This window comes from Triticum aestivum, chromosome 7A, assembly GCF_018294505.1.
Source record: "Triticum aestivum cultivar Chinese Spring chromosome 7A, IWGSC CS RefSeq v2.1, whole genome shotgun sequence".
In the NCBI taxonomy this organism is placed as follows: domain Eukaryota; kingdom Viridiplantae; phylum Streptophyta; class Magnoliopsida; order Poales; family Poaceae; genus Triticum; species Triticum aestivum.
The window spans coordinates 550,534,736-550,552,708 of NC_057812.1; the positions used below are offsets into that span (position 1 = coordinate 550,534,736).

At 42.9% G+C, this 17,973-nt stretch overlaps 1 pseudogene; it reads left to right on the forward strand.

The window, feature by feature from the left end:
• The window catches only part of LOC123151952 (probable gamma-aminobutyrate transaminase 4), a 10,641-nt pseudogene extending 3,584 nt beyond the window's left edge, over positions 1-7,057 (forward strand).
• The last annotated feature ends 10,916 nt before the right edge of the window (positions 7,058-17,973 follow it).

Genomic DNA, 17,973 nt, shown 5'->3' on the forward strand with positions numbered 1-17,973 from the left:
TACAAACTACATATATATTCATATGTATGTTTATATTTAACATGCTACATGTTAGTTGATATAATAATACACAAAAAAGCATTAAAAAATATGTATGGAAAAAAATCTAACTATGCCGACAGCCGTCGGCATAGATCCGACCAGCGTGCCGCGGATCACTGACGTGGCAGATATGCCGACGGCAGCCGTCGGCATAGGCTCTGCATGGTGCGGCCTGGATCAATGACGTGGCCTGCGGACCTATGCCGACGGCCCCCCGTCTAGGCCGTCGGCATAGCTCTGACGTCGTTTGCCAGGGGGTGGCCGGGCCCCACGTGTATGCCGACGGCCTTCGTAAGCCGACGGGAGCTGTCGGCGTATATGTAGCTAGGCCGACGGCCGTTCTATGCCGACGGGTGCCGTCGGCTTATCTCTGCGTAACCCGACGGCCTTTGTACGCCGACGGCCAGAACCAGGCTGTCGGCATATCTCCGAAGAAGCCGACGGGGGCCGTCGGGATTGTTCTGGCCGTCGAGGTATGGCCCTGTTCCGATAGTGGAGGATAACGGATGATGCTTTAGATATATGCATGGGCATTGTTTTCAACCTGCAACTTTAACATTTCCTTTTTGTGTGACTACCATAAACCCTCAAAAAGAAATCCTATGGTAAAACTTTACTAGGAACACCTTTATAATCATAGGTAAATGGTTTCCTGACAAACCTTCAAGGGAAAAGTCGGCAGGGGAAATAGATGGACTATGCATGGCACTGTTGTGCTTATGGAGAAGAGAGTGGTGTTTTGTCTGGGTGCAGCTATAAAATAAGCTTGGTTATACTATTAATATTACTAGTAAGGTGCCTGTGTGTTGCAACCAAATAGATGTTTTGATGTTCAATAAGGTAGTGGACACGAACATCGAGCATAACTAACTATTGATGAATGGTGACAAAGAAATAAAAGAGTGATAATATAAACTTTGTTCATACATAGATGTTCCACATGCATTGAAACAAAAAACACAAATGTTTCTACACTGATTCTCTTCCAGCACAAGCATAAGTGACAACTAATATCTCCTTTCCACCGAATAACACAATATTATGGAAGTATACCTTTATACATAATATTTTTAGTAAATGTGCCAGTAGGAATAGAGTTCGCGCCTTTTAGTTGTGCAACAAGTACATTAAGATTTTTTTTCTCGATGTAGCTCCAGAGAGAGCAACATTCTATTATTATCATCCACGGGCAACAAAAATAAATGGCGGGATTGCTCAAAATGAAAAGGTGGTATGCCGATATAACAATTGGAGGAAACCGATGGGGTGGGGGGATTCCGCGTGCAGTTTACCTTTAGTAGATAGTAGTTGGACTCTGGGTGTGGCACATAATCCTTGCAAGTTTATATAAATGCAAGGCAGAGGTATTTTACTACCCATTGTTTTTTATCTAACCTGAAGGGATTCTTTTTGTTAGGATAAAATTGTAATGGTGAGGGAGGGTTTCTAGTATTGTATGAATATGTCAGTATTAATTTACAGAATATAATGTTGAACTTGTTTTGCATCCCAAATCTAATTATACTGTTTTCACTTGAGTAACCGATTTTTTTTCTTATTAATAAATCATTTAACTGAAAGAAGGCTGACATAACATGTACTAGGATATCCTTTGGCTCTGAACGGAGGTGGTAGCAAGCATTCTTACTAAGTTACGTATATATGCAGGGCTGTTATATTTATGATGCCAACGGGAACAAGTATCTGGATGCCCTTGCAAGATTATTGTCTACAGCTTTAGGTATATGTGCATGCTTTTGGATGTGCATTTATAATTCTGTTACGAACAACCAAGTGCACCAATGAAGTTTTAGTTTGGTCTAGTCCCACGTCAAAAACTGATGATGGGGAGAAGAACATATAATGTGGGGCCGTCCTCACCCATTAGGCTAGTCTTTGAGTTTGGCCTGATGGTGGAGAGGAGAGGCAAGGGGAGGAAGTGTGCGTCTGGGGATGGGAAGAAAATATCTATTCTCTCGTGCAAAAAATAAGAGAATTTCCTAATTGATTCATTAAGTTAGTTTGGATGGATTAAAAGTTATGCAGATCCAGCACAAAGATATTTGTAACTTGCGGATGTTGACATTGTGCCTCTCTGGCAGATTGGCATGCTAGCTAGTTAGTTAATATTGGATATGTTCTAGCGTTTGGCTTCTGTGATAGGAAGAACATCCTTATACAAGTGAACTCTTTGGTTCCATATTTGTTGTACTGCTATTCTTTAGCTTAACAACTTGCTTTAACCCCGGTTTCCATTTTGTAGTTGCATTTTCTCATTTTATCTATTTTCCAATCTTATATCGCATTAGCAAAAGGAAATTGTCATCCGCAAAAAAAAGGAAATTGTCGGATGGCATGCATCAAGTGCATGCACTTTATAGTATACGCGCCCATGCTTTTTCAGTGTTTAACTTTGACTGCCAAATTCTACAGAATTATTTGTTCTATGTATGAACCACAGTCTTAGAAAATATTCTTTTCAAAATGAATGAAGTGTATCAAATTATGTAATACAATGAACATATTATTGAACTATTTGTAAAAGGTAGATCTTAGAAGGCTTGTGTGCCTTACATAATCCAACAGAGAGAGTAATGAATAATTGACTGCAAACTAGGCTTGTTTTATATACCACTAATGCTATTTTACAGGTGGTAGTGAGCCTCGATTAGTCAAAGCTCCAACAGAGCAATTGAACAAGTTGCCTTTCTACCACTCCTTTTATAACCATACAACAAGACCCTCTCTGGTAAATTTTTGGCATCTTATCAATCGTTTGTTCATTCCATTTTGTTCTTACAGCAACATCAATGAAATATGGAACAAGTGGTAGCTAACTTAGCTTTGTTCTACACATCAAGGAAGTTTATGAACACTGATGATTGGAGCCTTGCTGCTACTTGCAGGATCTTGCGAACGAACTTATTAGCATTTTCACTGCCAGGCAAATGGGGAAAGTCTTCTTTACCTGCAGTGGTTCGGAAGCAAATGACTCTCAGGTAATATTGTTAAAGTACCAACCAGTCCTGCAGTTTACACAAGGAATAATTATATCAGTTAAAAGACATACCAGAATGTCGAGTTACAGTCTGAAACTTCTAAGTGCAAAATTGAATTTGTGCAAAAAAAAGGAGGAATTGTTGAGAGATATGGTAGAAATGATTTAGGCTAAAATCATAATTGAAAATGGAGATGATACGTGCAAAAAATTCACCCAAAGTAACATATGTAATCATTGGCCTGTAGAACCACACATTGGTTTACACATTATATACTAATGGCATGATTCACTTCTAAAAGGCTTACCAAATGTATATATCTTATAGATATCTGTGTGCATAAGTTTAATTCGAATCACTCACAAGTTTTTTTATGTTTCATGAAATATTGTAACATTCCGATAGATAGGGAAGATTGTAATTTGTAAGGTTTACTCGATACTTGCACATAGTTCAAACATCATGCTTTTGCATTAGTATAGTATCTCTATATTTCTCGAACTAGCAACGGATTGGACATTATAAAATATTAGGATAGTATCTATTTACATCCATTTACTATATTACATCTATTTACTACATTACTAATTGCTTTATTGTTTGTACTTTTTCTAGAATGTCACGATATATCTAATTTCTTTCCTACATTATGTTTATGTCCATTGCTTACATGTGTTGGATGGAAGAGACATAATAAATACAGATTTCATGAACATTATATTGTGTTCATTCCCCGTATTTGTTGCTCTCATAACACCACTTCCATATTTTTATATTCAATTCTTTTGTAGGTCAAGCTAGTATGGTATTATAACAATGCATTGGGGAGGCCAAAGAAGAAGAAAATCATTGCACGATCACAATCGTAAGATATATCCATGGTTATTTCTATTAATTGATCTTCTATAAAGAGCAATCTTCATAGACCTCAAAGAAATGCACCCAACATAGTCATATCGATACACTTGTGATGGTATTGTAAGAAGTCGCTTTTAATATCATGCTTAATGTTTATTGCAGATATCATGGAACAACATACATATCAGCTAGTCTATCTGGGTGGGTATTGCCCTTTCGAAAAAGAACATTGAAATAAAATATATCCAAACAAGAAATTTAATATTCAAATCACTAGCTCATATTATATATTTTTTGTTGATTCCTTATCCATCTTTAGTCTTCCTACGTTGCACCAAGACTTTGATCTGCCAGGAAATTTTGTTCTACACACAGACTGCCCTCACTACTGGCGTTTCCATCTCCCTGGTACACCTCGAAACTTTGATCTATGATTAACCTAGTGCAACTTTCTTATGAATTGATTTTTTTGGGGTGACAGGTGAGACAGAAGAAGAATTCGCAACTAGACTTGCGAATAATTTAGAGAATCTGATCCTCAAAGAAGGACCAGACATGGTATAGCTCTCTCAAAGCTTATAACTGATACCACACTTTGCTAATCAAAACTATTTTCCCCTTAGATCGCTGCCTTCATTGCTGAACCTGTAATTGGTGCTGGTGGTGTCATCCTTCCTCCAAAAACATATTTTGAGAAGGTGGTTATGCATGTTCTAAGACAAAGTTGTATTTTCCATGTAGAAATCCATATAGATTCATTTACTTAATGTCACCTTGAAATATCGAGCTAAGATTATCCATATGTGGAAATTTTTATAGTTGCTCAGAGAGTTGCTAAGATTAGTGTTCTACTATTCACTCGACATCAAAATTGCATTATGCATGTTCATTATGTGTTATTTGGTTGTTTGTCAACAGATTCAAGAAGTTGTTAAGAAGCATGACATCCTTTTCATAGTTGATGAGGTATGTTGATGTTTTGTATCTCAACGAGTGAGACATAGGGTGTTGAAGAAACAATACTATTCTTTTCTGGTGGAAAAGTATTAAACTTACCACTATCCATTCCAGGTCATTACCGGATTTGGAAGGTTGGAGCTATGTTTGGATCTGATTTGTATGACATCAAGCCAGATCTTGTTTCCTTGGCAAAGGTGAGTTCTCTAGTACCAAACTACCAGCACCACTAAATATGTGTGCTCTGATACAAGATGATTATTGTTAATCCATTGTGATAGGCTCTTTCTTCTGCATATGCCCCCATTGGAGCAATACTTGTTAGCCGGGAAATATCAGATGTAATTTATTCTCATAGCAATAAGCTTGGTAAGTTAAATGCCATTATATGAAGTAATCATTTTCTCTGTATATAGTTTTAAGAAATGAAGACATGTTGAGCTATTGCCTTTTATCATAGGTACATTTGCTCATGGATTTACATACTCTGGACATCCTGTTTCGTGTGCTGTGGCTTTAGAAGCATTAAAAATTTATCGGTACACTCCCTTTTTGTTCTCAAAACATATGTAGCCACTGTAGGGACATTTGTTTCTAATGAATTTTTTGCAAAATTGTTGGTGCTAGGGAAAGAGATATTCCTGGTCATGTATCACATGTTGCTCAAAGATTCCAGGAGGGGATCAAGGCCTTTGCAGCGGAAAGTCCAATTATTTGGGAGGTATTCATCTACATGTTCATATTTATCAAACATTTCCATGTTACACCTAATGCACCCATTCCTCATGCACAAATTACCTGCCTTATTTAAACATGTAACAACATGGCTTATTTAGTGTACTCTTGTATGCAGACCCGTGGTGTAGGATTGCTGATAGCAACAGAGTTCACTGACAACAAATCACCATATGATTTATTCCCTTTTGAGTGGGTAAGTACTAGTAGCTACGTGCTCATATTTAGCCATTTATCGTCTTTTCTCCAATGTCATGTGGAGTTTTAGCACGATGATAACTAAGAATGTGTGTCCTTAGGTTAGAAAATATGTTATGTGTATTTCACACAAGCTTTAGCTTATACGTACATGCCAACTATTTAAATTGAAGCTTTATGTTAGTAGATTGAGATGCCAAGTTACTACTACCTCATTTGTGTTTACAAGGCTCGCATGCATTTTGAGGCCAACATTGATCATCAATTTGAGTAATAAACAATAACTATATGTCATATAAAATATATGTTGAATTCGCATTTGAAAAATGTTTCCACTTGAAGGATTTTTTATGCCCAACAACTTATATATTATTTGTTTAATTGTTGGTAGATAAAATTTCAAAATGTGTGTTGGCTTTGTAAACCTAAAAGGAGGGAGTAAAGCATAACCATGTTCTTGGACAAAATGCAAGCCAATTTTCTAGGAGAGTAAATTTTGAACCCCAAGTAACTCCTCAAGTTTCCTTTAATTTTCCATGGAAATGAGGTAAATCCTAAAGATGGTGACCTATGTTAGCGCGACCAACGGAGAATTATGTTTGAGTGATTTTAATTCACTTGGGTGCTGCACAAAATACTAGTGCACTTTTGTTTGTTCATGTCAGATAAGTCTCCTTTTGTTTTTAAGTTTGAGGGGTTATGATTAAAGGATTTTATAAATTTGTGAATTCATATGATTTATTTGTTCCTTCCATGTTCTCTACATCAGACATATGTCAATAGCATATTGATGGTGGTCTACAGAATGGAACGACCTATTATATTGTTGTTTATATTTCCAACATGAGATTCGGCCCCAATATTTGTAGGGCAAGTAAAATCCTTTTTTTCATCTGAACATGCATCATCAACTCGGCCTATTACTGTACATCTGCACATAGTAAGTTCTAATGATTCTATTGGCCATTTTCAGGCATAGGTGAAACCTTTGGGGCGGAGTGTAAGAAACGTGGTATGGTGGTTAAGGTTCTTGGGAACTTGATAGCGATGTCCCCACCACTAATAATAACCCTTGAAGAAATTGATAAAGTAAGAATAAAATTCACAACATAGCCTATGTGTATTTCTTTTACGATTATTGATGAAAGCATCATTGCTATGTCGTTACTCATAATAATGAAACTGGTTTTCAGCTGGTGAGCATATATGGAGAAGCCCTAAAGGTCACAGAGGCAAGAGTAGCAGAGTGTAAAGCCAAGAAGAAGTAGTTAGCATATGTAATGCATAATAATGGTCGCAAGGTTGCGGCAATGATATTGGTTTATGCATGGAATAAATCCCTTGGTGTTGAGTTTTTAAATAATTTGTTAAGATATTTATCTTATTGTGCCAAAATAAGGCTATTATCTTTCTAAAAGAGCGCAAAATGTAATTTTTTTCATGAAAGAATGTATGTTTTAATTCTCTGAAGAATATATATGAAAAATATGTGGACTATCCATTTATAGATTTTATCTTTGGCCTCTTGAAAAATAAGTTTGCAAGGAGCACTTATCTTAGTAAGCTCAAAGACTGATATACTTTTGATCTTAAATTTTCATCTTCTACCACCAAGGTTACTATTTCTCCATCTTTGGTATCCCAGTTGCTGACCAGTTTTGGGAATCTTCTCGAAGGTTCCTAAAATGATTTAATTTTAGCTTCTTCTTTTTCTGTCAGTTTTTATTATTTTTATTCTTCCTTTTTGTTTCAATATTTGCCTTTTCATAAAATCACATATTTGAACAAAAGTATGTGATTTCAAAAAATATTCAAATTGGAAAAAAGTTTGAGTTTTCAGAATATGTTCACATACTTAAAAATGTCCATGTTTCTATAAAAAATCAAAATATGTTCATGTTTTGAAAAAGATCTTTGACATTTGAAAAAATATCATGCTTTCAAAAAATGTTAAAAATATAAATAAATGTTTTTGTTTTAAAGAAATGTTCAATGTCTCCAAAAAAATGATCACAAAATTTTGTAAATATGTTCATTAAATTCTCAAAAACTGTTCGCAATTTTTTAGGAAAAATTCACATCTTTTTGATGAATGTACTGAATTCATTTAAATTGTTTCACGACAATAGCCAGGTGTGTTACAGTAGCCGGTCGCCACGACAATCATGTTCGCTGACCGATCCAATGGCGCTAACCTCCTTCATCTAACAGCCCATGGGGCGACAGATTAAGCGATTCAGATAGACGGACCGATGCCTAGCAGTGGCTTTTAGTGTTTGCCTTTTATATATTACCGCCGTTTTTTTGGTTGGTTTTAGTTTAACTTAGAATATGTCCATGAATTTAAAAATGTTCATGGATTTTTCAAAAGCTTCAGAACTTTTAAAAAGTTTACGAATTTAAAATATTCACAAATTTGAAAAAAAAGAGTAAATTTTGAAAATACTCACGAATTTGGAACTATAATTTGAAAACATTCGTGAATTGAAAATTATTCATGAACTAAAAAAATTCACGAGTTAGAAACTTGTTCACTAATTTGTAAACATCACAAAAATTTTAAATGCTCATGAATTCAAAATATTTACTAATTTAAATATTATCACGATTTTAAAATACATGTGATGTTAAAAAAACGTTCACCAATTTTAAAATGTTCATGAAATTATAAAATCATAAATTTGAAGAAACAACACGAACTTGAAAATGTTTGGTAATTTGAAAAATATTCACAAATTTTAAAAAGGTTTAGGAAGTGATTTTTTAAAAAAATTGAAAATAAAATCATGAACTTAAAGTGTTCACGGATTTTTTTTAAAGCACGAATCCAAAAAAGAAACACAAACATATAACTGGTTACATTTCCTTTAGTTAAAGGAAAAACAAATTGATTAATGTTTACATATTCGTTTAAATAAAAATAAAAAATAAAGGATAGAAGAAAAAATAAGAAGGAAAAAGGAATGAAAATAAAAAAACAAAAGGAATGAAAACTAAAAATTGAAAGAAAAACATGAAACTGATGCGAAGCTTCCTGGAACTGATAGAAGATCTCCAAAATTGGAGTAAGCTAATGGGCCGGCCCGCTTCATTCTCTTGTAGGTGATCGCAATGAGCAATACATATGAATTGTGTAGGCGAGAGTCGGCTCAATCCATCTGCACCGGGCGGGCGGAGGCCCAACACATTGTTGGCTCTAGACATTTGCATCATACGTTTTTGAACAACGCCTAGTCTGGCGGGATGCCAAGGAACGACTCACACAAGGTGACAAAAACTGACAAGTGGGCCAAATCATCATTCAAACGCATGGGACTCCAGACGGTCACCATCTAAAACCCATTGTTGTGAAGCCAAGGAATCCACCCTCAAGAACTAGTTTGAGGGTGGTCTAACAACACGCAAAAGATACAGACATGACAACTCAGAAAGATTTGTAATGTTGACTTTTGACGATTCGCCCTCTAGTCAGAAAAAGACTACAGTCGACTTAAGGGACTTGCATCGATTCGACTAACAAGATCATGTCCGAATCCAAAAATCTGGTGTGTCAACTCGATGATATTCTGAGTGCAACGCATTCGACGAAAATCGAGTGAAACAACACTCGTCACATATCCATTCTGTGTAGTGCAAGGATTTCCCAGGTCATCGTAGTGCAAGGATTTCCCAGGTCACCAGTATATCTATGGTATGAGATGGGCGACTCGGTGGGCGACGGGCGCGCGTCCCCGGCGCTGCCAATCCTGCCGGAACCTCCGCTGCCCCTCTCGACGGCCGATGGGGATGGATTGGGGGCCAACGGGAGGGGGTGTTCCCCACCGCCGCGCCGCACGGCAGACCTGCCTTGCGGGGAGGTGCTTCTGCCGCCGCCGCATCTGCGGTTGTCGTCGGATCCGCCACTTCTTGATGATCTGCAGCGGCGCTCGTGGTTGTTTCTGCAGCGGCGCCTGATCTACTCCCTTCCCCGCCTTCCCCTCTAGATCCCTCAACGACGGATCGGGATTGGAACTTTTTGCATCCTACGAAATGGTATGTGCATTTTCAAGATGATAGGGAGGCGGGGCGATGGATCAATGGCTTGATCTAGTCGCATCCGTCTCGTTGGATGACGATCAGGGACGAAGATGGAGATATTTTGGCCGGACGACATCTCCGTGTTGATGAAGAGCTTGCGATCGGTAAGCGTTTAATAATCGATTTTTTCCATATCGAGGTTCTTGAGTGTGTGCGGGCACCCATGGATTGCGACGAGCAACGATGTAGTGGATCTTACGGAGGATGCCGATGGACCCAAGCCTACGCAGCGGGTTGGAGGACGTTTCTGTATTCTTGCTGATGAAGATGAAGACGATGATGATCCACCGGAAACGATGGCCCGGCCACCAACTACGCTTGGCGTGGCTACATCTACCTCGGTGCCTAAACCTTTGGTGAGTAGTAAGAAATCTGTTTTGTTCGGTACTCCGGTTCCTTCGCAGAAGTCGAAAGTGAAACCATGGAGTGGACCTTTGCCGAAGGAGGGTCCGCCAGCTATCACTTTGTCTGATTTTTTTCGTCCCGAGTGCTGGACGAGAGTGACTCGGAGAAAGAAGAAAGGCGGTCGTATGGTGTCACAGCGATCGCCGGCGGTGGCCGCTGCGTGTGATATTCGGGCGGCCAGATCTGAGCGTTTGAATGCTCTTTTGGGCACAGGTGGGCCGCCTGAGAGTGCTCGCGATGCGGGCCTGGCTAGTACTGGGCTAGAGGCCCAGGGGGCTGGCCAGGTTTGCGTAGCGACGGGTGTGGGCGACGTGCATGAGGAGGCCTCGGACCGATCGCCCCTGCATGCACGATCTACCTCCCCCTCTCTCTTTGTTGCCGCTAGGGTTCGCCGTCGCGGGAGGGTCGGCTTCCCTTCGGCTTCCTTGCGCCGTTTCTCCCCAGCACTCGTCGGCGTTGGAAGTCACCCGTCACCTAGTTCCCGTCCGGCGGAGATGCCGTCAAAGCCACCTCCGCCGTGGGCTGCACCGGTGGTGAGGAACCCGGCCGGGGCCGCGGGGGCTTCCGCTCCTCCGGCTGCGACTACTGCCGCGCCGGGCCCCGCTCGTGTGGCGCCTCCCCCACAGGTCGTTCCACCGCCGCCTCGGGGAGCGCCTCCTCCGCCTCCGGCTAGGGTGGCCCAGCCGCCTAAGGCCGCGCCTCCTCCGCCTCCCCAGCCTAGGGCTGCGCCACCACCGCCGCCAAGGGCTGAGCCGCAGCCGACCCAACGGTCGTGGCCGAGGCAGATGGCGGGTGGACGCGGTGGCACTGCCCATGGCACGAATGGCTATGGGGCGGGGGCGTCTGCGGGGGATGATCTTAATCCTCCGCGACGACAGTGGGGCGATGATGGATATGATGCTTATGGCTCTGGGCTGCATTGGGGCTCTTCGTCTACCGGTGGTGGCCGTGGGGATGACGGCAATGCCAACCGGGGTTTCCAAGGACCGCCCGGCAACTTCGTGGAGGGTGCGGTTGGCCCCAATAACCGCTCTTTCCGGGGTCGTTTCCGCGGAGGGCGGGGCGGGAACAGACGTTTCTATCAGCCAAGGCATCCAAAGACTACGGTTGAGATGGAGGTGGCTGACGGTGGATCGAATCTACCGCAGGTGGCGGTGGAGACGGTTCAAGCTCTGGCCGAAGTTACGTTGCCGGAGCCCATGCAGACTGGTGATTCTACGTCTGAGCATGGTACGGACAAATCTGAGGCTGACAAGTTGTCCAAGTGGGCGGCAAAGAAGAAGAAGCTCACTTGTTTTTGCTGTGGTGACACGGGACACTTTATGGCTGAGTGCACTGCGGAATTATGTGACCTGTGCCAGAAACCTAAGCATACCGCTGCCGAGTGTCCTCTTATGCTTGGGCCTAAGCCTTCTGTTCAAATTTACGGGGTCTGCTGCTCGGAGTTGATGTTCTTCGAGTCTCCCAGAGTGGCACCTTTGGCACCAGCGGTAGAGACTTCTTTCCCATGGGTGGTGAAGGTAGTTCATGGACCGTTGACCGAGGCACTAATTATTCAGTAGCTGCGGGAACTTGCTCCGGGTAATTTTCAGTGGTCGTTGCTCAAGCTAAATGATACGTCTTACAAAGTTGATTTTCCGTTTAAGGAGGATCAGGTGCGAATCCTCAAGTTCGGTATGAGCAGGGTTACAGGCACTAGTTTTGTGTTGCAGTTTGATGAGTGGAAAAAGAAGGAGCCGCAGGGCACGCCGTTGAGGCAGATTTGGGTTCGTTTCTCCGGGGCACCATCTGATCCCTTGGATAGCTTCTTGGTGACGTGGAGTTTGGGGTCTTTGATCGGCAAGACTGAACAGGTGGATATGCCATTCACTGGGGCCAACGGGGTGGCGCGTTTACTTGTCAGTGTTGCTAATATTGAGTTCTTGCCGAACTGGGTGCCTTGGACGTACAATGGTGTTATGTATCAGCTGGACGTTTTGTATGAAGATCCTAATTTGTTCGATGAGTTTGAGGATGATAACCCTATGGACACGACTGAGGAAGGAGGTGCCCCAGGGAACCAGGATGATTCGATGGGTGATGAAGACAGGGCCAAGGGTCTGGTAGGTCCGTCTGAGTCTACTGATATTGCTCCTGCTAGGTCTTCTGGGGTTGCTCCGACGTCCACTTTGCAGCTTGGGTCCTTGGGACCGTTCTCTGCTCCGCCTCGGCTGCGGGGTGTATTTTCGGGTTCCGTGGATCCCGTGGCTCCTCTTTGTGCGCCGGCGGCTCTTGAGTTGGGAGATACCGAGGGGCAGGTGGCCCTTCCCACGTCTCCTACCTCGTTGATGACTACTGTGGATGGTGCTGCGCTTGCGGTTATGGCTAGAGGTGACAAGCAGGAGGCCCAGTCCCCTGTGATGTCGACGCCGATGGCGCCCATGGAGGACTCTGCGCTCTTCCCCTCGTCACCGCGCGCGGGAGGAAGGGTGGCCGTGCAGGAGGCCGCCGTCACTCTTGGCCCCATTGCAGTGGGCGGGTCAGGTGACGCGCCCATCTCACCGGCTTCCTCTCCGGAGCACCGTGCACGGGTCTCCCCGGCCCCTGCTACCGGCGGGTCGCCCGTGGACAGGCCGCGGGAGTCGTCGTCGTGCTGCTCTCCTGCCCCGGTGGCTACGACCCGGGGTGCCGCTGTTGGGGGATGGGCAGGAGGCCTTTCCCCTAGCAGAGCTTCACGCGAGGAGGTCATCGCCTTTGGCGGTATCCCGGACCCGGTCTCCCAGGGGAGGCGGGTCAGCGGGAGGCTGCAGGAGCAGCCGGACATTGATGACATGCAGCTGAGGTGCGCTTTGAGAGCTGCCAAGCTGCGCGACGTCGAGACCTCCACTGGTATGTCGGTTAATAAGTCGAATTCCATTTTGCATTTTACCGATGTTGAAATTATTCATAATGCAAATCAAATAGGAGTTTCACTTGGTAAAAATGATATTGAGGTTTCTAGGTCGGTTAATGACATTCTTGATTTGGAAGCTGATCGTGCGGTAGATATGATCCGTCACATAGCTGTTGTTAAACCTATGAACGATTCGGAGATAGATGCGCTTGGGGTTAGGGTTCTTGATGGCTTGTGTGCCGATCTTGACCCTGCACTACCCGAGACGGAGGAGGACACCATTCCTGAGGTGTCTCTTCATGTAGATGAGCCCGAGGCGATAGAAGCAGAGAATGACTGTGCTGATCAGGCTGATGGTCACCTTAAGCCAAAGCGGACGTGGAAACGGAAGGTTTATCCCGTCTCGGCAGCACGTAGGAGTGCTAGGATCTTCAAAAAAATTCATGATGAATTATGAGAGGTATTTTCTGGAATAGCAGAGGTCTTAGAGACTTGGCTAAAAGAAGATTTCTAGCGAAGGCTTCTCTTGAACATCAGTTAGATTTTATTGCATTGTCTGAGACTGGAAGAAGCAACTTCACTTCTCAATTTCTTGCCACTTTGTCCGGGGGGTAGATTTTGATTGGCATTGCCTCCCCCCTCGAGGAAGATCCGGTGGGGTTCTACTTGGGGTTAAGTGCGAAACGTTGGAAGTTCGGAGTGTAGTTTTGGGGGATTTTGCCGTCAAGTTTCGAGTTCGAACTAAGGCAGATGGGTTTGATTGGGCTCTGGTGGCGGTGTACGGAGCTGCACAACCAGAGCTCAAGCCAGACTTTTTGGCGGATCTGGTTCGTATTTGTGGTAACGAACAGCTCCCCCTCTTAGTGGGGGGGGGGATTTCAACATTATCCGTAGGAAGGAGGAGAAGAATAATGACAATTTTGACGGCCGATGGTCGTTTATGTTCAACACTATTACCGAAAGTTTGGATCTCAGAGAGATAGAGCTTTCGGGTAGGAAATTCACTTGGGCTAATTCGTTACCGGTCCCGACGTTTGAGAAACTTGACCGTGTCCTAGCAAGTGTCGAATGGGAACAGAAGTTTCCTCTGGTAACCGTGCAGGCATTGACAAGAGGTGTCTCTGATCATACACCATTACTAGTTGATTCAGGAGTTCAAACTTTTGTGGGCAACAAGAACATTTTCTCATTTGAACTTGCCTGGTTTGAAAGAGAAGGTTTCCTTGAGTTGTTAGCTCGGGAGTGGGCTAAAGACTCAGGAGGAAGGACGCCTATCGAGCGATGGCAATGCAAGATTCGTCATCTCCGAAGGTTCCTTCGAGGATGGGCTAAGCACACGCATGGTATTTATAAGGCGGAGAAGGAGAGACTTCTTCTACTTATTCAAAACCTTGAAGTTAAAGCTGAAACTTCTATCTTGGATTCCAGTGAGTTGGAAACAAAGATAGAGGCGGAGATGCGACTTAAACAGCTTCTTCGCGAGGAGGAATTGAAGTGGGCGTTGCGAGCTAAGGTTCGCAAGATAGTACAAGGCGAGGACAATACTCAATTCTTTCATATGATTGCTAATGGGAAGCATCATAAAAAGAGAATTTTCCAGTTAGAACAAGACGAAGGGACGATAGTTGGTTAAGACAATCTGAAAGTCTACATTACCAATTATTATAAGCAGTTGTTTGGTCCCTCGGAAGAGAATTTTGTGTCCTTAGATGAGTCTAGGGTTGAGGATGTTCCTCAACTTGAGAATGCCGAGAATGAGATCCTGTCTGCTCCTTTCTCTAAGAAAGAGGTGTTTGAAGCCATTGCACAAATGGAGAATAATAAGGCTCCAGGACCGGATGGGTTTCCGGTGGAGTTCTACAAAAAGTGCTGGCATTTTATTAAGGGTGATTTGATGCCCATGTTCCAGGAGTTTTTTGAGGGACAGCTTCAGTTGTTTAAGCTGAATTTTGGAACGATAACTCTTCTTCCTAAGAAGACAGACGCGGTTCGCATTGAGCAGTTCAGACCTATATGTCTGCTTAATGTGAGTTTCAAAATATTCACCAAGGTCGGGACGAACAGACTTACGCAGATTGCGCACTCTATGGTTAATCCGTCCCAGACTGCTTTCATGCCTGATAGAAACATCCTTGAAGGGGTTGTTGTCTTGCATGAAACGCTCCATGAAATCCACTCAAAAAAACTTGATGGCATAGTTTTTAAAGTGGATTTTGAAAAAGCATATGATAAAGTTAAATGGCCTTTCCTTCAACAAGCTTTACGTATGAAAGGTTTTGATCCGGCCTGGAGAAACCAGATTGATTCCTTTACGCAAAAAGGGAGTGTAGGGATTAAAGTGAATGACGACATAGGTCACTATTTACAAACACACAAGGAGCTAAGGCAAGGAGACCCGATGTCACCGATCCTGTTTAATATAGTGGCTGATATGCTCACTATCTTGATAGGTCGGGCAAAGGATGCACGGCAGGTAGGTGGCCTGGTCCCACATCTAGTTGGCGGAGGGATTTCCATTCTTCAGTATGCTGATGATACTATCATCTTTATGGAGCACGACTTGGCGAAAGCAAGAAACATGAAGCTGCTATTATGCTTATTTGAACAATTATCTGGCCTCAAAATTAACTTCCACAAGAGCGAATTGTTTTGCTTTGGAAGAGCAAAGGATGACCAGGACACGTAAAAACAATTGTTCGGATGTGAATTGGGCTCCTTACCGTTTACGTACTTAGGTATACCCATTCATCATCGTAAGCTGACTAACATTGAGTGAAAATGCATCGAGGATCGCTTTGAAAAGAAACTGAGTTGTTGGAAAGGGAAGCTCATGTCATACGGAGGACGATTGATTCTGATTAATTCGGTCCTTACCAGTATGCCTATGTTTCTCTTATCCTTTTTCCAGGTTCTGGTGGGAGTCAGGAAAAGGTTAGATTTCTACCGATCTCGATTCTTTTGGCAGAATGACGAGCTCAAACGAAAGTATAGGCTTGCTAAGTGGGATATAATCTGTAGGCCGAAGGACCAAGGGGGTCTAGGTATTGAAAATTTGGAAGTCAAAAACATATGTCTCCTTAGCAAGTGGCTATTTAAACTATCGTCTGAGACGGAAGCTACTTGGGCACAGATTTTGCGTAATAAGTATCTTTATGCTAAAACCTTGGCTCAGGTAAATATGAGGCCTTCCGACTCACCTTTTTGGAAGGGTTTGATGAGAGTCAAACAACTTTTTTACAACAAGTCAAAATTTATTGTCGGGAATGGTGCCACTACGAGGTTTTGGGAGGATGCGTGGCTTGGGGAGACTCCCCTTGCACTTCAATATCCTACTTTGTACAACATTGTGCGACATAGAGAAGCCTACGTTGCAACTGTTCTACAATTCACTCCCCTCAATATTAGTTTTCGGAGGACGCTAGTTGGAAATCGTTGGGAGGCCTGGCTCCACCTTGTTAGACGTTTAATGGAGGTCTGGCTGACCCAGCAACCAGATCAGCTGTATTGGAAACTTACTAAGAACGGTGTGTTCTCGGTTAAGTCTATGTATCTGGATGTCATTAACTCTAGCGTTGTCCCTTCCTCGATTCACGTTTGGAGAGTAAAGGTTCCCTTACGTATCAAAGTGTTTATGTGGTTTGTGCATAAACAAGTCATTTTGACTAAGGATAACCTGGCAAAACGCAACTGGATGGGCTCATCTAGGTGTAGCTTTTGCGATCATAACGAAAACATCAAACACCTCTTTCTCGATTGTCCGTTGACTAAGATTCTATGGCGGTCGATTCATATTGCGTTTAATATTAATCAGCCCACCTCTATCAACATGTTATTTGGAACATGGCTTGATGGGGTTGATTCCGATACTGCAAGACACATTCGTGTTGGCGTTTGTGCTTTACTTTGGGCAGTATGGAACTGCAGAAATGATTTAGTATTTGACAGATCAACAAACATTCACTTTTTGCAGGTTATCTTCAGGGCCACGGCATTCATCCGTATGTGGTCGCTACTCACTCCGACGGAGGCCAGTGAGCGTTTGATTACTGCGTCTACCCGATGGGAGATGGTAGCGCGGGATATTTTCAACCGGTTTGGATGGCGATCATGTAATAGGATAGGCATGTAGTGCTCCTATTGTGTTTGCCAGACGGTTGTGGCTTTAGGTTTTAGCTCTTTCGAGCTTTTTGTTTATCTTCGCACCTCGATACTTGGCGACTTTGTTACTGGACTTTATTTTTAATAATATGAGCCGTATGCATCTTTCTGATGCAGAGGCTGGGGTAAACCCCCTTTTCGAAAAAAATCCCCTGTAGCTCGAGTCGGATTTTCCTTAGGAAAAAATTGAACGCATGGTTGCGCAAACTTGGTTCTGGAGAAAGGTGTCTGGTCGACAATCCACCCAATCGGAAAACTTGATCCAATCAAGCCCAAGCATCTCGGACCACCACTCGTAATTTGATGATACATCTACAGTCAGGCCACAAGCCATTCCTCTTCTGCAGTGATTGATAAACGGGTATCACTATTTTTTTCCCAGATTGCTCGATCTTCGCCTCCAAGAGGTATGATCAAAAGATTTCGTTGAGACCTCTCGGTTAACCAACCGGTATAAATGAGTCCATCAAACAGTCAAAATCTTACCTGACTGCACACAGTTGGAGTCAAGCCTGATGATGAACAATCGATTTCAGCTATGAGACCTCAACGAACTCGGGGGATATTGACGGGGTTATACCCAATGGATAGGCCCATACATACATATGACCCAGCCTAAGGCCCAAGGCAAACAAGAATACAATCCAAAATACAATGGTCCAAGGGGCTATC